The following is a 22,828-nucleotide window of genomic DNA, read 5'->3' on the forward strand; positions in this document are numbered from 1 at the left end:
ATTGTCTGCCTTGATTTTTTCCACCTAAAAAAAATGGTGATGACTTCCATCAGACTCAGTGTGGGTATCTCTGAAAAGGTTGTTCCCTGGGGTACACCTTACCTTGATAATACTGGCTGGGATGTGAGTAGAGAGCTTCTTATGGCCTGACTCTTCCTAGCATCACTTGTGTTTGGGAGCATCCCCAGGCTCAGAGAGGAACTTGCAGACTTGCCATTTGCCAGGCCCAGCAGTCAAATTCTGCTGAGGGTGAGGGGAGGAGAGAAATCTCTGAGTGTATAGGAGCTCTGAAACCTTACCTGATTATTTCCTCTCCACTTCAGTGCAAAGAGCTGTCTGTAAGCACCTTCTCCCTGTCCTACAGAGCTCTCTGCCCAGGAGCATGGTCCCAGTTGTAGAGGTTTGTTACTGAACACTGGGTTTAGGATGCTGAAGTCACTCACAGCTTGGCTAACTGCGCCTATTCACACACAGAGTTTGGTTTTTAGCTCTTTGTGTGCAGCACACACAAACCTCAGGCTCCTCTTTAGTATGTCTCCTTCCTGGGCAGCCCACGAGGTGTGAGTGGAGTGACTCCTTGTGCTGGGAAACGTTTTTAAGCCAGGAAAACAAACACCGAGGAGCAGCTCCGTGTGCCACTCTTGGCTGGATCTCTGCGATCTCTTGTATTCTTAGAGCTGTGATTTTTTTTGGGGGGGAGGTGGCTCAGAGCTACACCCACTGCCTCTGATACGGATAGAGTGGGGGCAGCCGGGCTCATCCTGGTGCCGAGGAACCTGGGGTCACTGTCACACCTTTCCACGGGGACAAAGCCTCCTGCACTGCCGGGGGGAGCTCTGGCAGCCTTTCTCTGGGGCTGAAGCGACATCTCCAGCACCTCTCCTGCATCCCAGGAGCTGCGGGGGCTGCGAGACAACTGACGTCACCCCTGCGGCGTGCCAGCAACCCCACGGCTCGAGAGACGGCTTGATCACCGCCACTCCATTACGGCACCTAAAAAGACCTCTGGGATCGGGAGATGATTGCATCTCTCTGCTCCGTTACAGCAGCCGATGAACCTCCAGGGCCAAGGGATAAATGGCACCCTCTCCGGAGCGTTACGGCACTCAGAAACCTCGCTCGCTGACTCACAGCTGCCTGCCCCCCCCCCCCTTTCCCTCCACCACCTTCAACTTGTCTTTGGCACCCAGCCACCGTCAAAGCTGAGGTGTAGCTGGATAATCCCCGGCACTTTTGCAGTCCCTGCCTGCCTGCAGCACCGGGATGAGACCCCGATACCTCCTTGCACGGGGGAACGTCGGCGCGGTGACGCATGTGCTACCCTTTTGTTCTGCGAGAGCAGCAAGGGACCACTGCAGTAAGCATCTCAGCATCTGTGAACCCCTGGCACTGCTCTGCAACAGCAGACGATCTCCTCTTGCATTTTACAGGGCGAGGACTCTTCTCACACTGTTAGGGATGCTTCAGGAGCCAGTTCAGCACCTGGGAATGGCCATGTCATATCAGCAACTGGAGCTTACTGACAGGAAAGGGAATACACCGAGTGTCTGGTCAGCGATACCGGCATTTAGAAAGAACAAATTAATTTCTCACACGCCCTAGAGAGGTGGAGTTCTGTCATGTTACAAACCTGACTCGTAGATTCTGGGGAAAATCCTAAAAGCTTTTGGTAATAGAGGTTTTAGTGCGTTTAATGCCGATGGAATTAAAAGTCTCTAGGCGCTCGTCGTGAATGGATTTACATCAGGGAGATTAGAAAAGGGAAAACATTATTGGTGTCCAGGAAACTCAGGAGAGCAGCTGTCAGCTGGTTCAGATGGAAGGCTCCACTGATCATTGCCAGGTTCTGCTCTTTTTTTCCAAGACGTCAGTGGCACGGAGCATCCTGGGGCCATACGGCCCTCGTCTGTGCTCTTAGGTAAGAAAGGTGTGATCCTTGAGGGATCTTTCTTTCTTGGGCTTCTCTGCTGGGGCTGTGGCGCTCTTTGCTGGGAGATGACAGAGTCAATAGCAGAAAAGACATGAAGAGACCAGCAGGGAGAGTGAGAAGGGTTTGGGCCTTAAGTACATCAGCTGGCTGTGCTCCTCTCAGGGCAGCTCTGAGAGCCGATTTGTGTGCTGTCCCTCTTCTTATTTCTCTCCAAAGTCCTCACCACTTGCTGGCGCGTTTTGTTGAGAGCAGAGATGAGGGTTAATTCACCCTGGTTTTCTCCTTAAGTGGGACATCATCAAGCTGAGGAGTCAATTCAGATCCCGCTTCAAGCATCTTTCTCCCCTCGCAGCCTAGGAGAGCTGGGAGATGCGGATCTGCTAAAACAGAGAGCTCCCTGCCCTGGTGGGGATGGGTGGGAGAGAGAATGGGGACACGCAGGGAGGGAAAGGAAGGATTTGGGCTTCTGGCAGTGAGATGCCCCCCGACAGTTACATCCCTGGTGGCAGGATGCCTTGTCTGTGGTGGACTTCATCAGCCAAGTGCTCACAAGCACCACTTCTATCATGCCGAGGGCAGGCTTACCCTGGATTTTGGGTGATGATAATGTCCTCTCCACAGCACAGAGCTGGGCTTCATCCCACCCCTCTTCTTCCTACACACCACGGGTGGCTGCCTGATGGCTTCAGGGGGGTGGGAGGGAGGGAAGGGCTCATAGAGTGGGTGACAGTGGCCTCGAAACACGGTGTCAGGTATTGTGTGCCAGGGACAGGGCAGGCTGGATGCCTCTGGTGTCCCTCCCAGTGCGTGGGTAGATGCCCTCAGGAGGTCCTCAGAGGGGGAGGAAGAGGCAGGAGAGAGGAAGGAGGGACAGAAGAAGGGGTGAGCAGTCTCAGTGCCTCCCCGGGGGGCCCTGTTGTGTGTCAGCAGGAGCCGGAGAGGGAGGGCAGGGAGGTGGGATGCTCTGCTGCAGGCTGGCACCCCGTGAAGCAGCAGGGAGGCAGTGGGCATTGTGGCAGACAGCCCTTTTCCCCGGGCACGGAGGCTCCCCTTCATCAGCTGAGAATGGAAAGAAAAAGGCGTCTTTGAAATAAAGCACAGGATTTAGAAGCAAAAATGTTAATGTGGTGAGTGGGGACATAGCAGTGAGCAGCGAGTGATCAGCGGTGACGTCTGGGCAGGAACTGGAGCTGTCCCTGGAGGTCCAGGTCTACTCTGCAGCGGGGACGTGAGGAAATCTGCTGGGGTGAGGGAAAGGTGTCTGACCTGGCACTGCTGAGGATATGTTTGTCCTGCAAACACATCTGAGCTGCTGGGCACGCAGGCGCCTGCCTTCGGATAGGTACACAGCAAGCTTGGGGCACGCCGCTGCGCGGTCTGCATCAGCACAGGCAGAAGCGGCGCATCTCAGCAAGGGGAGCCTCTCCAGAAAGGGGTTTGCAGCCTTTTCATCCTTCCTGCACCCAGATAAAAGTGTTTCCATGCCACCGCTGTCCTTCTCGAGGCACCTTGCTTTCCATCTGTCTGTCCACGTGGAGAATACCGACGCAGGTGCCCCCACTCCTGCAAGACGGCCGCGCTGGCCGCCGTAATAAGCTCATTCAGGCGGGACGTGTTCCCCCCTGTAAACAGCAGGCGATGTGCATTCCCAGGCAGAACACCGCTTCTGGAGGACATCTAGCACAGCTAACGCGTCGTGACAACCAGCAGCAACTCCGGGCTGCTTTCACAGAGCTGTTTGTGGAATCACCCCAGCCCTTTAGCACAAGACGCGCACACACGTACAGGAAGCCCTGCCACCACAGAAGAGAAAGGTTTCTGCTTTTTGGGGACGGATGTGTCCCCGGCAAGTGCTGGTCCAATAATCTTAACAATCATGAGCTGTGCTGAGGGGTGTGAGAGGGGAGAAAGGAGTTCTTCAGCTCAGTGGGACCGCTGAGAGCACACGGGCTTGGCAGCTGTAAGGACACCACGAAGCTGTCATGAGCGATGGGGTGCGCTCACCTCTGTTGTAGAGGTGGGAAAAGTTATGTGAGGGCAGCCCATAGGATTTTTAGGACCTGTCAGTTGCTTTCTGGTGCTGAGGAAATCTGACATCCCCCTGTTGGGAGTGACTAACATAGATTCAAAGTCCCCTCGCTTGCATAATTAGCAGTGTTCACGCTTACCATTTTTCCAGGGACTGCCCAGTGCATGAAACTGATTGTAGGATTATGATATTGCCTGCAAATCCATGTGGGTGGTTTGTATTATCTGCACCGTGGTGGCACGTTACATTCTCACAACATGTGAGAGGATGAGCAGGGGCAGACTTTTCATGGGGAACCACCTTTGGGCACTGCTAATTTTGCTTCATTTTTGGAGTTGGTGAGCCCGGTTGTGTTGCGGGGTGACATGGATGAGGAAACCTGACACTGAGCTGGAGGACCTGTGAGGCTGTATCATGATGTAGCCAACAAAGTGAGCTGCCTGTTGTTGCTTTGATGTGATCATCTGACAGTTTGATGCTTTATTCAAAGCACTGGGTACAACTTCCTTACTCTCCTTTCCCAAGCACTTTGAGGCCAACCGATGTATTAATAAATTAGAGGGATTAAAATAAACAGTGCTTTGAAAATCATTAGGCATCCCAAATGCCTGGAAACAAACAGCAGTTGAAATAAAAATACAAAATGCAAATGGGCTAAGAACTGGGCCATAAAATGGTATAGCCTAGCCCTGGGACAGCTCTGGAAAGGTAAAATATGTTAATTCTCTTGACTCTCTGGCTTGGGATGGATAAAACAGTGCTGGGGTACCATGAATGGGGAAGAGTCCCTGCCCCAGTTCATGCAGTGGTCCAGAGCCAGCCCCACCAGTGCCTTTACTGGCTGCAGAGCAGGGCTGTGGGGAGATGAGGCCACAAGCACCAGCCACAGGGCTGGAGCTGAGGCAAGATCTGAAGGCTGCAGACTGGGGACCATCTGGGTGAGCAGCTGTCCCAGGCAGCTCCTTCTGCTGCTCTTGGTCCTGACCCTCACCCTCCAGGCACTGTACACCCAATTCTCTCCTCCTCTCAGCTCACTGCCTTTCCCACTCCGATTCCTTCTCCTCCTTCCCTCTCTGGAGATCTGGGGACTGACACAGTCAATTTGCACAGCACGCATTTCATTTTCTCTGAGTGCTACCAAAACTTGTCCCCCAAGCCCTTGGTGGCCACGTCAGCAGAGATGCTGGCTGCTGCCAGGGCGATGAGAGAACGTGTTCCTCAATAACCCTTCCTCTTTCTGCATCCTGGCAGGGGTGATGCGTTTATTGTTGTGACCTGCCTTTTGTTGTTTGTCCATCCTAGCTCACAGAAACACCCTAACAGCACCGGGCCGATGAAGGATCACAGTCCGCAGGGACATCATGTGGGGTATGAGTCGTGGATGAGCGTGTGGCTGGCGACATGATTGCTGTGATGTTTTGAGTGGTGCTTACAAGAGGAGTTACTTGAAACAAAGATGTTTGGGAACTGCATTAGAGTAACACATGCATCTTTAATGCGTGCAAAAACCGGTGGGGTCCTGCTAAAGAAGTGAAAGCAACGAGGGCAATCAGTCTCGGGCTGCAGGATGATTTCAGAGCAGAGAGGCATGAAAGAATCACGACTGGCCGATGCTGCCAGCCCAGCAGGGAAAGGGGATATCCAGTTTTCCAGGCAGTTGTTAGAGATCCTGTGTTCGTGAAGGAGATACTCACCACCTGCTGACTGAGCATCCTGTCGGTACTTGGAGAAGTCCGTGTACTGCTGAGGAGGAGGAGGAGGGGGGCAGCCGCGAGAAGCCTGCCTGATTCAGGAATTGCCCGGACCATCTTGAGTTCCTCTTGCGTGACAGACTTATCAGGCATCACTGGCCAGGGAGAAAGCTGTCAGACAATAGGAGAAAGCTGGCCTAGGAAAAGGCAGAGCCTGGCTGATAATTGAATACCTCTCCCTGCCTGGCCGGCATGCTGCGAGTGGAAGGCATCATGAGGCCAAGTGCTTGCCACTGCCAAGGGACTTTTCTCCTCCATGCAGCCACTGGGATTTCTAATCCAGGCTGGGTAGGACAATGCTGTCATGTTAGTAATAGTATAACTCTCTTAGCAGTCTACCGGTGTGACAGAGCCACAAAGAGAACAGTGTAGGCTGAATATGCACTCATGCTTGCTAAGCCTGTAATCCCAGCTTTGATTCTCTCTCCCTCTCTTTCGATTTTTTTTTTTTTAATAATAATCAGTTCAAACTTAATAAGAGTGATTCACTAGTTGCCTGTTTATCTTTCCTCAGCATGGCATCCAATTTGGATATCACAGGGGAGGAGAAATGGGGGGAGAAGGGAGAAATGGGAGAGGAAAAGGGAGCCTGGAAGGTGTCCCTGATTCCTCTCTCCATAGAAACTATCTATCTTTCTGTGAACCTGAAAATCCCAGCTGTTATTTCAACCCATTGTCAGAAGAGGCTGTTGATCAGCCCTGTTCTCCCATTCGATTTAGACCTTTTGTAGCTTTCTTACTAAAGGTTCAGCATCAGTTGGCATCTGATGAGAGTGTTTGGTGGTCTGTGGGATGGAAGGACACAGGACACGTGAGTTCCCTGGACCTGTCTGGACTGTGCCATGTTTTCTGCATTCACATGAGACAAGGCAGTGATGGGGCTAAGCATTTCCAAGGCTGTGACTGTGTCTGTACCTCCTGGAGGCAGATCTGTTCTCAGCAGATCCTAGCAGACCCCAGGATGTTCCCCAGCCTAGGCAGCTGCAAGACCCGTTCTGGGGTTGATTCCAACACCATAATGTGTTTCTGCATCCAAACCCTTTTGACTCTGTCTTCTTAGAAACCTGAACACATCTCAGAAATCACTTGGACTGGGCAGGAAGACATAGCTGGGCTGTACTAGGCAGGTAGACAGGTAAATGCTGGATGTGCTTGTGAAGTCTCTTGCCCAAGAGCTGATGTTAAGGACCATCCTGCACTGGTTTCCTTGCCCTGGGCATTTCACTGGCCTGAGTAAACCTCTGCTTGTCTCACCCCAGGTGCTCCTCCAGAGCCTCCTTCCTCCTTGTCTCCAGGGGCTGGCACAGCTCTGCCGTTCTGCTCTGGGCTGCTGGCGGCCGTGCTTTTGGCCAGGTGACACTGAACACCAGAGACATGAAGCAAGTCATTTGGAATAAGCAGTTAAGTGTTGGTTGGTACATGGGAGAGCAGAGAACAGGAGAGGGCAGAAAGGTCAGAAAAACTACAGGTCTGGACAATTGTGGAGGATCGCTGGAGGATTTACGGAGTTCAGCTAGCCTTTTGCTTCACCTCGGTTAAATATCATGTAACCATGGCTCGCTGGGACAAGACTGGTCCTGACTCCCAAACAGCCATGGCCAGGTGAGCCATGCATGGTGCCGAGAGCCTGGTGTGGAGAATGCAGCTCCTTCTGAGCTGTGGGGCAGTGGCAGCATGTGGACCACTCTCTAGAGGGTTGAACGGTGGTAGGAGCATGTGAAACGCTGCTCCTCTCTCAATCTGGCTGCTTCTGCTGCTGTCTGTGAGTCTCTTCTCACTGCTTATTCTTCCTCCTGTGCTCATATCACCTCGTTTCTTCCTGTGCTCGATGCACGGCCCAGTGAATAGAATCCATGCATAACCCTCCGCTCTCCTTTCCCTTCCTCATCGCTTTTCTCACTCATTCTTTCTTCCCGTCTCTCACTAACTCTCTGTTGCTCTCTCTGCCAATTTATTCTTCTCTTTCCTCCCACACTCTGTCCCCGTTTAATCAATCTTAGCACAGGCCTGTTTTCCACCAGAGCTGCTGTTTCATGCTTACTCGCGTGGAGGGAGGGTGGGCAGGTGTGTGCAGGGAGCAGGGGAGCTGAGACGAGACTGGTGGTCACGGCTGAGTCACGTCACCCAGCCCAGGGCTTGATTCTCTCCATCCAACACAGGAATGTGGCAGCTATGAGTCTGCAGCACCTCCAGGTTGTAAAAACAAGGCCCGTGAAGCTCCTGGAAGTGGGTTAGAGCTCTTTGGGTGCTTATTTCTCTTTGGTGCCTGGCTATGCCCGGAGCCATGTGCCTGGACTGACAGATAGGAGGCACATTTTCTGCCCTTCCTATTCAAAACGTTTGCACCATCTAGTCTGTGATGAGGAATAACCCCATGGGGTACGGCTGCCATGACTCAGTCACGGTGTGGCTGCAGACCAAGGGCAACTTCTGTTCCTGTAGGCACTACTTTTGCTGACTAACAACACTGATCCACGGCCTCTTGCCTTCCAGCTCCTTCTGTTGTTTTGCCTTGCCCCATGTCCTCCTTCTCCTCTTTCCAACATAATTTCCCCTGTTCCCCCCGTGTGCTCTGTGCTCCCCATGGCAGCACACGCATGGCGCCGGGGCCTGCAAGGCCTACTGGCTTGCTGGAGCTGCCAGATGCTTGCACCTCCTCGGCTCTCATGGGTAGGAGTTGCCATGGGAGACAGGGAGAGAAGGAAAGTGCCTTCCCCAGCAGCACCCGGAGCCAGAAGTCTTCCATTGAGTGGAGAACACCCCCCTCTTGTGTTCCTTCCTCCCCTCAGCCCCCCTTTTGAGAGCACGCCGCAGAAAGCTGCCTTTGAAGCCCCTTAATTAGTGTCCCGCGTGTCCTGAACGGAGCCCTTCATTACCACCAGCGAGAGGCACAAATTGGCGTGTGTTTCAGGCTTGGGCTCGGCGCCAGAATTTTGTTCCAGTCCCCTCCCTCGAAACCTCTCCAGCTTCCCCCCCTTCTCAGCACACACGCATGCACACACACTCCCACCGAAAAAACGCACACACACACAAGGGATCCTGCCAAAAAGAGACCCCCCCCACCCTCCTTCCAGCATCTCAGATTTGAGGGAGAAAACAGGAAAAAACAACCAGCCAAACAGAAAAAATAAAAGGCAAAGGTCACTGCTCCCTGCCTCGTCCAGGCTTGCTCTTGGCTCTTCTGACCCTCCAGCATATGTGAGTGCAGGTTGGGGGTCATTATCAACCCCAGAGTGTCTCTTGCAGCCTGTGGATGTGCTCTGAGGGTGCTAATTAGTGAGAGGAAGGCTGATTAGGTTAGAAATTAAGTGCTTATTTTCTCTCTCTCTTTTTTTTTTTTTTTTTTTTTTTTTTTTTGATGTATGTGTGTAAAAAATCATGGAGCCAGCTGGAGCCTCAGGAACAATGGGAGAAAAGGCAGGCAGGATTCAAGGGAGGGGGATCAATGTCCCACCTCACCTCTCCTTCACACATGGGCCCTGGGCACCCAGGCAGTCTGTGAGCTCACAGATCTCCTGGTTTGACCCTTTTTTTCTTTTCTTTTTTTTTTTTTAACCTCAATTTATTTCAAAGATGCCTTCATCGAGGCATCCCACCTCAGAGGGTCTTGCGCTGCCAGGCTGAGGAAATTCAAGTCTGTTTCTACCATGGACTTTGGCTCCCTGTTCCAAAAGTTGCAACACAGGTGTTTGACTTCTAGGAACACCAAGGCCTGTGTGCCAGGGCAGCCAAAACCTGTTCCTGCCCTGACATTAGGCCTTGTGAAATTTTTCTCCTCCGTGCCCTTGCTAGCCTCAGTCTGTCATGATGAGTGGGCTGTGGGATAAGGAAGAACAGATCAGGATGTGACTGAAGAGCAACTTGTCCTTGCTATAAGGCTATTCTGTGCTTCCAGTTCTCCAGGCAGCAGCTCAGAGCTGGTGAGGGGCAACAGAAAAATCATCTCCTTCCTTCCACTTGATCTGAAGGATACCTCTGGGACCAGTGCTCTGGATACGCTGGACCTTGGGCTATGCTGGACCTTGAGCTTTCCTCCAAAAGCCACGGTTACAGTTGGGAATACTCAGGTCCCAGCAGGCTGGAGGGGAGAGAGAGAAGGAAGCAATGCCTAAAACAGCTTTGCAGCTTCCTTTCTGGAGCGGGAATTATGCTGCCAGACCCACGAGTTGGTGGCATCAGGTTGGAGGGTGGCATCTGCAGCCGGCCAATTTATATGACCTGAGGCCTTGCTGTGATGCTGGCAGTGGATGTCGTCTGTCCCAGCTGGAGACATGGCTGTCGAGACAAGGCTGTTTCATTCTGCAGTGGGGAATATTTTCTCAGCAGGGGCTTGTGACCCCTTAGCATCATAGCTAACTGGAGTGTGTGGATCAAAAGGCAGAGGAAAGCTTTGCTGATGGGCCCCAGACCCTTTGTTGTGCTTCAGAGCCCTGTGTGTGGGGCCCAGGGGCTTTGTGTCTGCAAAACAAGAAGTCTGGCTTCTTGAGACGGTGGGAGAGCAGCCAGGGGACCCCTGTGTGCACATGGTGCATGTCTATGTGCTCATATTCCTTGGGCCGAGTGCCATGAATGTGAGTGCAGGCATGTTTTGGTGCTGCTCAAGGGGAAGGGCACATTTGTCTGGGTACAATTCAGGCCCCGTTCCCTTTTCTCATCGCGCCGGTGTTTTTATACCATGTGCCTCCTGCAAAGAGCCGAACAAACAAACAAACAAACACATGGGAACCCAAACTCCCTATTACCACCACACTGCAGATGCAGCCTGGTTTGGCCTGTATTTCTCCCGTTGCCACAGCAACGGTAAGCCAGGGAGTAAATCAAAATATCCTCTCCAGTGCTCAACACCCCCATATGGCAAAATAATAGTGACAGTGCGGAAAGCCTGGTCTGCCTCCCTTGCTTCTCCTTCCCAACCCCAGTTCAGCAGAGGCTCTCCGGAGACCTGTCACATGCCTGTCAGAGCCCCAAGGAGATGACAAGCCTCCTCTACAGGGAGTGAGGGAACACCACCTTCGCTGTGACCAGCAATCACCCTTATTCCCTGCTCTGGTTGCTGTGTCTCCCACAGGGGGGTGTTTAGGTCTGATCAATGTTCAGCCTTTGCGGTCTCAGCTCAGCTGGCTTTTAACAAGATGAGGCCCGTCAGCTCCACTAGAGACCAAACAGCATCCAAACCAGGCTTAGCAACCTGCTTCTTGCTTCAGCAAGCTCTGCTTACAGCTGGGAGAGGCAGAGCCTTTGGAGAGGAGCAAAGCAATCAAAGCACATTTAGGACCAGGACTCCTGTCCAGCTGAGCTCAGAAATATGCTCGCTGGGACAGCTGCCAAAAGGGCTCCACCAGCTACGCTTTGCATTGGCCTTGGGCACTTCTAAAGTCGGTGATGTGCTTAGGAGAGGAGATGTGTCTGCCCAAAAAGAAGAGGCACTGGGAGGAAAGGAAGGCCTGCTGCCCTTGGAATAGGTCTATCAGCCCTCTGAGAGCAGAGGGAAGCCAAACATGCATTTTCTACACCAGACAACCTAGGTCTGGGTGCTATTACAGCCCTGGAGGATGACCTGCATCCCCTTCTCTGCCAGCAGGCAATTAGACTGGATCCATCACTTGTGCCTCACTCAGCTCTGGCCTCCAGCAGCTTCATTAGGAACCTCTGTGTTCCTTGGCTGATTTTCCCCCAAGAGTCCGATTTTAAGGCTCCCCGGCGACTGCTAATGTGTAAATACAGCGTGCTTCAACATGGCGATGTGATTGCCCAAGTGGATTGGAGTTGTTTACTCTTCGGCAGCTAAAGAGCATCCCCACCTCTCTGTGTTGTGACAGCCGCTTCTTGCACAGGGAGATGGCTGGTGGGAGCCCAGCCTGGCTCCAGGCATGCTCACAGATCCATGTGGCTGGGTGGACTCAGAGTCCTTCTCGTCTCTCCGTGGAAGGGAGGAGAAGAGGCAGGAGTGGCCCATGGAATATGCAAAGAGGGCCATTTGATGATTAAATGCTAGAGCACAGCAGCAGTGTAAAAATATACATATATCACAAGCTTTAATTAACACAAGCGAAGGGAAAAGGAGGAAAAAGAACCACTTTTTAAAGGTTTCACAGAGACTATAAACTGGCAGCAGAGAAAAAAATGTAATACATGCAAATTAATGGCATAAATTTAGGGTTACTTAACTTCACAAATGTTAACAAGCTCATAAAAAAAAAGTTATTCTTTCCCAGTTTCCTGTCGCTGTTTGTTTAATTTTTTTCTTTTTTTTTTTCTTTTTTTTTTTTCTTCCCCCCGTTGAGAAGATTATGTTTTCAGTATATTCCTCCTAAATTAATTCTGGCTCTCTCTCTTCCTTCTCCTTTCCCTCCCCGCCTCCCTCCCTCCTTCGTCTCTGTCTCTTTCTCAGTGTCTGCCTCTGTCTGTTTGCCTTCCTTTCGTGCCTATCTATCATATCCTTAATGTCCCCATCATCATCGTATCTAGCCTTGGATACAATACCCTCTCATTTCTCCTCCTTTCTTCTTCCCTAGCTCCCACCCCACCCTTCTCCCCTACTTCTCGTCCCTTTTCTCCTATATTTTTTTCCTTAGCAGTCGGTATAACTCCAGCCTGGTAATGCTACACGTGGCACCACCAATTTCCAAACATGCATTATTCCCTGCCACCATCGTCAGACAAAAGAAGGCAAGGAGCAAATTAAGCGGTCCCCAGCTGAACTGCTCGTTTATCAGCCACCTGAACAAGTGACTGGTTGCTGCTGCAGGCTGGATAGTTAGGGACATAGGCGAGGGTGCGTGGGCAGGCCATGTCGGTACACTGTGGTCCTGCCACCATTCCCCCTGCACCATCCCCTTTTTTTCCAGCCTCTGCCTCCGTGCGGTAGTGGATAACAAAGGGCACGGCCGCTCCTTGCTGAGCCCGGGGAGTCACGAGCCCCCGAGGTCATGGTGTCTCCGCTTTGCTTACGGATAAAACCAAGTTTCAAAAACTCAGGAGATTGTCTGTTTAGCTCTGCCAAAGCTCATTTCCCCGGAAGGAGGACGTGTGCCTTTTGTTCTGCTTCTTTTAAAACCACCAAGGACACCCCAAGTTGCATTACCCGTGACGTAACTCATCCTGCCTGTGATGCTACAGCGCTCTGTTCTTAGGCTCTTGTTCTCATTGCTTGAAGGGAGAGTGGTTAAAAAAAATCTCATTTTGACTTATGGACCAGACTGAGTCATAGGAAGACATCATTAAAAAAAAAAAAAAAAGAAAAAGAGGGGGTGGATATCATCATTTTTGGCAACAAGCCATCCCTGGAGCTTTCAAAGTAGCCTGTGAATATTACTGCCAGCTCTGTTTCAGTATCACAGACAGCAGCCCTGGCCAATTGCTTTTCTCCTCAACGGCCCATTCGGCATTTCAGAATACTGGAGAGCAGACGGGGAAGTCAGCCTTTTATTCAACACAGCAGTCTTGGGAAAAGGGAGGTGAAATTACAAGCTGGAGTCCCTGGGCAGCAGTGAAAACGAGAAAATCCAAACAAGCAAAAGGGGAAAAAAAAAAAAAAAAAAGGAAAAGTCTCAATTTCTCAAAGTGAGAGAAAGGATGTTGGTGGGTGGGTAACAAAGAGGCTAGGAAGAGGAAGCACAGAAGGAGAATCTGTTATGTTTGGAAGATGTGGGAACCATCAACACAGATGTTGCAGGAGAAAGTGATTGAGAAGCTGAATGGGACTCGCCGAGGCTTACAGTTGGGTGCAGGCTTAAGCACATCACTACGGAGAGACCTGGATGCAGGAAAAGGGAGCAAGAAATAACTGTGCGGGAGTCCCCGTGCAGCATCAGTCTCTGTCCCCAGTGACATCACAGGCTTTCCCACTGACAGAAATCACTGCTTTTCCTGGGTAGGAAATGAGTCAGGGTGACTACAGATTTTAGGGCTCGGCCTATGCAGATTAAGAGGAGTAGTAAGGAATAAATAAAACATGGCATATGCAAGGGTGACTAAGGGCTGGAAGAGAAGCAAAGAACAGCGTGGGGGAAGGAATAAGGGCTATGGGAAGGAACAAGGAGCGGCTCCAGATGAATTGCTGACTAGGGCTGTCTGATGAAGCCTCTGGAGAGAGATTTAGGGGGATAAGACTTCAAGTCCTGGTCACAGAGCTTGCCCTACCAGGGTTAGTGGGGAAGACACCCTCGTGCCCCTGGTAGCTCAGTGATATTACTTTTTTTTTTTTCTTTTTTTTTTTTTTTCCCCTGTCCTTTCAGCTTGGAAACAGTCTGGAGCAAAGTTCATTTCTCACTGAACGTGTTGACAGCACCTAGCAAACCAGAGGCCCAATACCAGTTGCAGCCTCTGTGCACCCTGCTATTAACAGTATCAGAAGAGGCAGAGCAGGGAATAAGGGAAAAAAAAAAAAAAGGATTGAAAACTGAACTGAGTGAGAACAAAGAAAAAGGTGGGGTCTTTTTAAAATCAGATCGTTCCCTATTTTTGATTGCTTCATAGCTTGATTTAGCTCTGGCCTACATAACTAAAATGGAGGATGACAAGGTAGCAGCAAAGACAGGCATTATGGGGGGTTTGCAGGGATCATCTGTTTGCTGCACGGCTGCTGTAGGAAATGCAGTGCCACGAGTCGACGTATATAATTGTAGAGAGGGGGAATGAATAAACGTGTTTCAAAGAACAAGGAGAATTCTAAATGTCAGCAAGGGGGTATATGACTCACTCATTGGGAAAATACTATTATTGGATACGTAAGTAGGACTGTACAAAGCACTAAGGGGAGGGATGCTACTAGAAAAAAAAAAGTATTAATAAGTATAGGTAGCATTTGGATAAGTGACAGAGAATGAATGAGGAGATGTGCCACGAGCCAACACAGGGACTGGAGCAAAAGCAAAGGGAGGGTGAGGGTGGCGAAGGATGAAAAGGGAGTGATGGTGGAAGACGAGGAGTAACGTTGCTGGAGTCTGCTGAGATACAATGGGATGGATGAGGGTTCGTGAAAAGACTCAACTTGGCTTTTGGCAGAATAATGGTGACAAAACGTTTCTGTTCTACTGAGCCGGGATTAAGGAAATAAATGAGGCGGAACTTGATGGGGGGAGAGGAAATGACTGTGCTGAGGAGGCAGGAGGAGGCCCAGGACTCAGCTGGAGCTGGCCTCTGCAGAGGTGGGTGAGGTCAGGAGGCTGGGTGGGATGAAAGGTGTGGAGGAACACCTCCCCGTGCACACAGCCAGCTTTTCCAGAGGCAGAGGCAGCCTTTAATTATAACAGCCAGCGTTGTATAGATTACGGACATTGTTGAAATGAGCAGCGCGGGACTGAGGCATTTTGTGTGAATTCAAGCCAGGCGTTGAGGATAATTGACTAATGCCCCTGGTGTATTCACCGGCAAAGTTGTGGGTTTCTAGAGCCCAGAACACGTTTAACTCAAAACCTTTTGGTCGCCAAATACAGGGCACCACACCAAGGGACCAGTCCTGTAGGACAACCCAGCAGCCTGAGATGCTTTGCCAAGAAGTTTGCAGCAGGGGCTGGGGGAACTCCACTCCTGGAGGAGGAGGTCTTAAGTGGTTTGGGTCCAGCTGGGAGCAGCACCAGTCCATATTTTGGTTGCAAACCCCCCCCAGTTTCCAGTGATCTGCTTTTTTGGCTGGCTTGGGTTGATTAAGTCTGTAGAGAGACAGATGTAGGTGGATAATGGGGAGAGGGGGTGGTGAGTGGCAGAACTATTGCCTTCGCGAGAGGGAAGGATGCCGTGTAAGTACTGCCAGTCCCCATTCAGTGAGCAAGTGGTGAGTCAGGGGCAGGTACTGAGTCAGCAAGAAGGCGGCGGGTAGGTAGAGCACCCTGTCCGACTCGGCACACGCTGCTTGGCCATGCCAACTTCATCTCCCCACAATCCAGGCTGCTGCATCCCTCTTTGTCCCCTTCCCATGCAGTTCCTGCAGCTGCCTCTCCAAGCCACAGCGGCTGTGGAGATGGCCTTTGGTGGGACAAAAGCGCATTTTTTTTTCCTGGTGTGCTTGCCATCCTGCTTGCAAATGGTGCCTCTCTGCAAGGAGTGGTGGTGAAAGAGGAAGAATGAAAACAGCTGATGGAGGTAGAGAGAGCCCTTCAGCCTGCCTCACCCCCCAAAAAAAACACTCATGCAGGCAGGGAAATGGTGAAAGGTGGGAGGAGGGAGAGAGGAAAGAAAGAAAGGAAAAAAAGAAATGAGGTGGAAACGAGAGTGAGAGAGAGAAAATATTTGAGAGATGAAAAGAAATTACCATACGGCAGGATCCTGTTATTCAACCTAATTTTCAAAGGACTGCAGCTGTCGCACTGAGATAATCTGTTAATTATAACAGTCATTGTGTTTTGGCAATGGAAGAAAAAAACAGGCTCTAAACAAGGCAAGGTAGTGGCGAAAAGAGAGGGGAGGCACGGCTGTGTCAAAATGCATGTCACTTGTTAGCTTGAAGTATAGGTGGGCGAGCTGGCCGGGGAGAAGGGTCCCTCCCCGTGGGGCTGAGCTGTGCCATTGCCTGGGGGTGGAGGAAGGAGGGGAGGTGGAAGCAGCCGAGTGGAAACGTAACGTCCTGTCCAGCGTGGTGCTACTGCAGCTGGGTATGAGCAGAGGAAGAGCTCAGAGGGGCTGCGGTGTCCCCACTGTGCTGCCACAGCATTTCACTCTTGGGTCATCAGGAGCTTCTCCGTGCCACCCCATGCCTGTCCTTGCTGGAGCAGTGGCTCAGCCTCTGGACTTTTCCTGCTGGAGTCGTACCGGGGTGGCTGCTTGTCCTACTTGGAGAAGGTGTCACTGCCAGCGAGGGAGCCTCGCTGATACTCGCTCAGGGGAAGGCTGGCTGGATGCCGAGAGCATTTTGAAGGATGCTGGAATGCCAATGCCCAGCGAGAGGCTGCTGGTGCGAAGGTATTCTCCACAGGGTGACTGGCTGCCCGTGCACCTTGCGAAGTGATTTCAGTCCTCGGCCAGCCCAGGACTTTTGTCATTCCTTATGCTCTGAATGCCTTCCAGCAAAAGACAGTGGTGAGCTCCAGTGTGAGCTCTGCCCTTCCCTGCCCCACCTGCAGGGTAGCGTGTTTGGGGGCACTCCAATCTGGCATCAGGGTGGCTGGAGACACATTTAGCATCCAGAAACACCGGAGGGATGTTTGACTTGAATGAGGGCATCTCTCAAATTACTCATGGACCTGCCATTCACAGCCAGCTCAGTGAAAACCGGGAGCTGCAGTTGTATGATACAGGGCAGCAAAGCCACTGCAGGACAGCAGAGGAGCCAAGGTGACCCTAAGGGGATGGGGACCTTCTCAGGGGCATCCCATACAGCTGTGAATTTCTCACAGCTTCGTATAGGACATGCTGCCCTCCCCTCTAGCCATGCCCTGCACACCAACAGAGCCAGCGCTCCCAGCCTGCTCCCTACAGCAGCTCCCGCCCACACACATGTGCACGGTGCCATCCCCTGCAGGGATTCACATCAGGACACACATCCAGAGCCTGTGCTTCCCTCCCTCTTCCTGCAGCGTTTCTGCCATGTACTCGCTCACCCAGCAATGCTCGGCCCCCGTGCTCCACGCACACCCACGCGCGCCCCGCGCTCCCACCCCGCTCCTCGCGGCGCTTTACGCACAGCCAGCCCTCCCACCCCTGCTTCATGCACAGACCCTCCCAAGCAGCGCTTTGCCTGCTTCCCCATGGCAAAGCCTCCCCCCAGCAGCCAGCACTCGCTCTCGGCTTCATATAGCAATTAGCCCACCTACACACCCACTGGGGCACCTACGGCCACTCCTCCACGTGCAGCCCCCATCCACCTCGCACCCCGCAGCCGACACCGCCGCCGTCTCACGCAGTGACTCACATTCACACGGATGCACTAGCACACACACACACACACACACAAACATGTCCTGCACGTGACAGATCCGTGCGGACAGACACACGGAGCCCACGCTCCCTGCCCATTGCCAGCAGGAATGATTCCTACGCCCGTCCACCGCCTGGTGTCTGGGCTCGCTGGATGGCACCAAGGGGAGCGATGTTTCCCATGTCCCCTCTCCCCTGGATCACAAGCAGTGAGGGTGGCTTTATGGCTGTTAATATTTTTATGGAGTTTGTGATCTCCTGATGTCCTCTTCTGCCTGGAGAAGGCTGTTCCCTGAGCCTAACCCCATGCATGTGCTCGCACGGGTTGCTGCTGTAGGCTGTCTGGGTGGTGCTGGCTTCATGCAAATCCCACTTAATCTTCAATAATCATATTAATATAAAAGGTAACCATCTCCCTTTGGAAAACAAAGGTGTCTCTCTGGCCTGCCAGGGAAGCAATGGCATATGAAAGACCTTTCTGCCAGTGTTTATCGCTCTAAAATAAGATTTATCCTTCTAAAGCTCTCTCTTTTCTTTCATGCTTCTGAGCTGCTTCATTTTCCTCCCCTGAGCTTTCCTATTCTCTCTTTCTTGCTGCCTAACAAATTAGGCATCTAATCGCCGCTGGGAGGGCGCGATGGGAGCGCGGGTGGTCCCTCTCCAGCATCGTGCTGATGTGTTCATGGTTAGCCTTTAATCTGTTTGGCCTAGCAAAGGTTTGGGATCAGTGTGTGGATTTGTTTGAGCCTGGGTGCGTGCATATGGTGGACGTTGCTTTGGGTTGCCCGCATTCTTCCTGTACCCCAAACTGGTCAAAGGACAGGAGGGATGAGCAGCATGTCCTTGGCAATCCCCTGCCCTTCATGCAGCTGAGATGGTGTGTGGTTTTGTGGGCTTCCCTACCTCGGTGTCCTGCTGGGGTCCCAGTGCTTCAGGCTTCCTCGTGTCATGGGGACAACTGGAGTCTGGGAGCTTCCCTTCCTCCAACCCAGCTTTCAGAGGGATCATTTTTCCCCAGCAGGGACTGTGGGTTTGTACGGTGAGATGAACCAGCCTGAGGGTGAACCACAATATTTCTCTTGCACTCTGCCAAAACTCGCAGAGACTCTAGCACTGAGCGGCCACCATTCAGCAGGACCCATTGATACAAGTCCAGACCCTGTAAGAGGTGATGGCTTTGCTCAGTGACATGAAAATGCCTTTTAATGCACAAGTTTCCATGGTGGCTCTGTAGCCTTTTTTTCTTTTTATGCTTTTGCCTAAATCGGCTCGTCTGTCCTCTAGACTTTTTGAACCTATAGGGCCAATTTCCAACAAATGTGATGGTGGTATGGATCTCAGAGATGCTGAGAACTTGTGTTTTGTGAAAATAGCAGGATAGAATAGATAAGAGGGAAAGTCTATCTTCTTTTCTCTTCATAGGCCAGGTTGAATGAGGCTTTGAGCAACCTGATCTAGTGGAAGGTGTCCCTGCCCATGGCAGCAGGGCAGGAACTAAATGATCTTTAAGGTCCCTTCCAACCCAAGTAATTCTGTGATTTTATAAAGTGAGTAAGAAACTTTCACAGAGCCTCTTTAAAAAAATATAAGGTAATAAAAAAAAGAGTGCTGTGTGAGCTCAACCCTTGGTGGACATCAGAGAAGCTGCAGTGGAAGATACTTCTTCTCTCCCTCTCTCTCACAAATGTCTTCCATTTGGATTTGTCACAAATCCACAGGCCACCAGGCTTCCTGTTCCCACTTCTCCTAGTTCCAACCTTCTCGGGGCTTCTGGGGTGCCTCCGGTATTACAGGAGCTATTACAGGAATTATCTGGCAGCCGTGGAGAATTCCTTTAAGTGAATGAAAAAAAAAAAAACCCAAACACACTGGGAAAGGCAGCTCCCCTTTTCTGGAAAGCAGTTAGAGAAATCTCAGAAGGGCTCTGAAGCCAACACGGGAGAGCATTTTAAAGGTGGCATTTGCACCCCGAGGCCTCCAGGCTGCAGGCAGCATGCTGAGCTGGGAGGGCTGATTCCCAGCTTCAGCACAAAGTGGAAGAAAGCAGCGGGAGCCTTGGCCTGGTTTCGGGGTGTCCCCAGAGGAGCCAAGAGTGTTTGGCAGGTTTTTAATGCATGCATTTCTAATGTGAGGCTCTTAGCACCGTTTAAGCAATGGTAGAATTAAGTGCTGGCTTTTTCGGAGCACTGGGCCCCAGGAGGACAAGGTTGGCAAGGTCAGGATTGCAGGCCCAAACTGCTGCTGTGCATGGCTTTTCTGGTTGCCTTTTCACACCGTGCCCTCTAGACCTCATATCCTAGGCCTCATAGCCTCATATCCTCATATCCTAGACCTTGTATCCTCCCTCAGTCGTGGCCCACCCAACCCCTGCACCCCTCCCCAGCCCCCAAGTTGTCCTCATTCCCCACACCATCCCCGTTCACGCTTTCAGTCTTTGTATTTTAACCCAACCTCATAGCTGGCCATCCAACTAGTGTCTGTACTGTGCCACTAGGATCTCTGAAAATTGCAGGGACTTCAGGCCCCAGGCTGAGCTGAAATGGGGTCCTGGCCCACGGGAGCCACCAGGGAGGCCCCAGTTTAGGTTGGTGTCAGGGTTCTTAAAGCCTGTATGATAAAGGGGAGATAGGAGCTGCTGGGGGAATGGTAAGGGCTTGCATATTTGTTCTATGACAGTGTCTGTGAGGGCCTAAAAGGACCGATGAATCTGACTTAAGGAACATTTCGGCCCTTTCTTTGGCCTGCAGCAGCGGCAAGGTTGCAGAGGTGGGAGGTGGATGGGAAGCAGGACTTCTCTGCATGATCCCTGTGTTTTTGGCACATAGCAAGGATAAACACCACCTTCATTTCCTTCCACCCCCGAACCCAGCCACCTCTTTCCAGGCTTCTAGAACATTTCTCCTTCCAAGCCCTCTCTGTGGGGATGGGTTTCAGAGATTGCTGGGGCTGCTGCAGAGGAATGTGGTCATGGCCTCAGCATTGCTCCCTGTGCACCACGAACAAGCCACAGCAGGCAATAACAACTTCAGAACAGCATTTAGAACAGCCTGTGCTGCCAGAAGGAGTCAAAGCAAACGGACTGGGACCTTTCTGTATGTCGCTTGATATTGTTTTGGGGGGTTGGTGAGGATAAAGCGAAAGGGTAATGCTCAGAGAAGGATGCTAGCAAGAGAAACCCAGGCTAAATTTTTCACTACTTGCTCAGGGGTTGCCCCTGGCCTCTCCTGGGGTGGACATACTTTGGGTACCAACGTGCCAAAAGATGTGTCTGCTGCTCGTTTATTCTGCAGAGAAGACTGGGCAAGGTGAAGGAACATTAGAGGAAGGCAAAGGGGCAGAGATGGTTGGGGAAAAGGTGGGACGAGGCAGGGGACTGACCCTGGGGAATGCCAGAGCTCTGTGGGTGCCCACCTGTGGAGAGCCAGCTGTGCCTCCTGTCTGATGCATCTGGGGAGGCAGTGTCAGGAAATTATTTCTCATTGGATTATAGGGCTGAGAAACAAAGCAAGGGACTAAAAACCTCTGCCTTCTGCTTCAGTGCTGGCTGATGCAAAGCTGAGCACGAGGCAGCAGCTGGAGGACACCATATGACAATCACAAACGGCCTGAGTTTGGCGGCCTCGGACAACAAGCTGTGGGGAACAGAGACTTTATCTTTTCCATTGGTCTAGCTCTTCTTCCCCTCCCCTTCTCTGTCTTGGCTTTCCTTTTTGGATTATTGAATATTTAAGTGTTTCTCTGTGACACTATCTCTGATCCCTTAATCCAGCTGGCCTGGTAATTCCACAGACCCAAATCAGCTCAGATTTCTCCACAGACGTAAGCCTTGTTCCTCAAGGGTTCACTCACTCCTCCTCCATTTATCTTCCTTCATTTTACTTCTGCCCTTTGTGTCTCTGTGCTAGAAATTGGTTCAGCTTTTGCAGCAAAAGCTTCAGCAGTATCTTTAGCAAGCAGCCTCCCCTCCCCCCCCAAAAAAAAGGCGCTAGAGGGGATCTTTATTCTTCACAACTAAGAATCCCTTTAAAAATATATATTTTCTATGAAAGTTAAAACAAAAAAGTCCAGTGCCCACATATTTTCTTTGCTGTATGAAATGATTTTCTCCACGCTGCTTGGGGGCGCTTCTGCCAGGCTCCTGTCTCAGGACACTGGGATGAGGGTTGAAGCCATGGCCAGAGGGAAGGGTGCTCCAAGCTGCCCTTCCCGGTCAGGACCAGGAGCTTGCCCAGATCCCAGGGATGCATTAAGGCAAATGTCACTTTGGTGGGGTAGGTGGGCGATGTCCTTAAGCTGGGTACTGCTGGGATTGCTGGGTGGGAGACTGGGGGCTGGTATTTGATACGCTGCCTACGTCCTGCTCCCCTGCTTGCTCCGACCAGGCTGGCTCACCTCAACAGCCTTATCCCTGCACCAAGAGGCAGGAAAAATGTTTAGAGCACAAGTGGTTACACGTGGCTTGAATTATTTATCCCTCTTGCATCAGGGAAGGGAGGAAACAAATTAAAAAGTGCTTTGCTTTGTTTTTAATTTTGTTTGGGAGGGGGTTGGGGAAGAAGGCTTGTTTGCATTTTCATTGCTTCATGCATTCTGTGTACATGGCTTTCAGGCAGCCGAAAATCCTTGGCTTTGGCTGTGTTTGGGGCTTGCCTGTGTTTACACTAGCAGTTCTGAGCTGAGCGCAACAGCAGCCATTTGTTCCCCAGCCTCTCTTCCCTTCCCCTCCTGCCCCCACTCCGCTGCCTTCCCCCGTGCCCCTGGCTGTGATTACATTGCATAACACAGCTCGGGTACGCTTCTGCGTACCCCCAGTATGAGATTATATGTCCTGAGGGTTCCCTTCTCAAAGGCTTATCAGCAAGGCAGCTGGTCCCACTCCTCCTTTTGCCTGCACCCCCCCAGTGCTGTCTCTTTTCCATCTCCCTCCTCACCAAACCTCATCATCTACACTCTTATCACAAAGATCCCCCAACTGATGCCTCTTCTTGTCTCCCGTGTGCTTTCTTTTCCAGATTCCAGTGACAGATGGATCTCTCTCATGTGCGCTCGCTCTTTCCCTCTCTGTATTTTTGTTTTCGACATGTTTGATCTGAAGCTCTGAAGCTTCTCCGAGGGAACCCGGGAGAGAAGGAAGAGGAGGAGGAGGAGGAACGGAGGGAGCGTGAGCGACAGAGGAGGCAGCCCTGCCTTATTCTTCCAAATCACACCGTGGAGGGGCAGGGGAAGACTAGAGGGGGGAGGGCTTGGGTTCGTTTTGGGGTGGGT

At 51.6% G+C, this 22,828-nt stretch overlaps 1 non-coding gene across 3 annotated transcripts in view; it reads left to right on the forward strand.

The window, feature by feature from the left end:
- The window catches only part of LOC101790409 (uncharacterized), a 40,460-nt gene extending 17,657 nt beyond the window's left edge, over positions 1–22,803 (forward strand). For all 3 annotated transcript variants that reach the window (XR_005262594.2, XR_011809265.1, XR_011809266.1), the window contains exon 3: positions 22,576–22,803. This is a non-coding gene — a transcript (uncharacterized protein). The remainder of the gene's footprint in view (positions 1–22,575) is intronic.
- Positions 22,804–22,828: the final 25 nt, after the last annotated feature.

This window comes from Anas platyrhynchos, chromosome 1 (genome assembly GCF_047663525.1).
Source record: "Anas platyrhynchos isolate ZD024472 breed Pekin duck chromosome 1, IASCAAS_PekinDuck_T2T, whole genome shotgun sequence".
NCBI classification, from domain to species: Eukaryota; Metazoa; Chordata; class Aves; order Anseriformes; family Anatidae; genus Anas; species Anas platyrhynchos.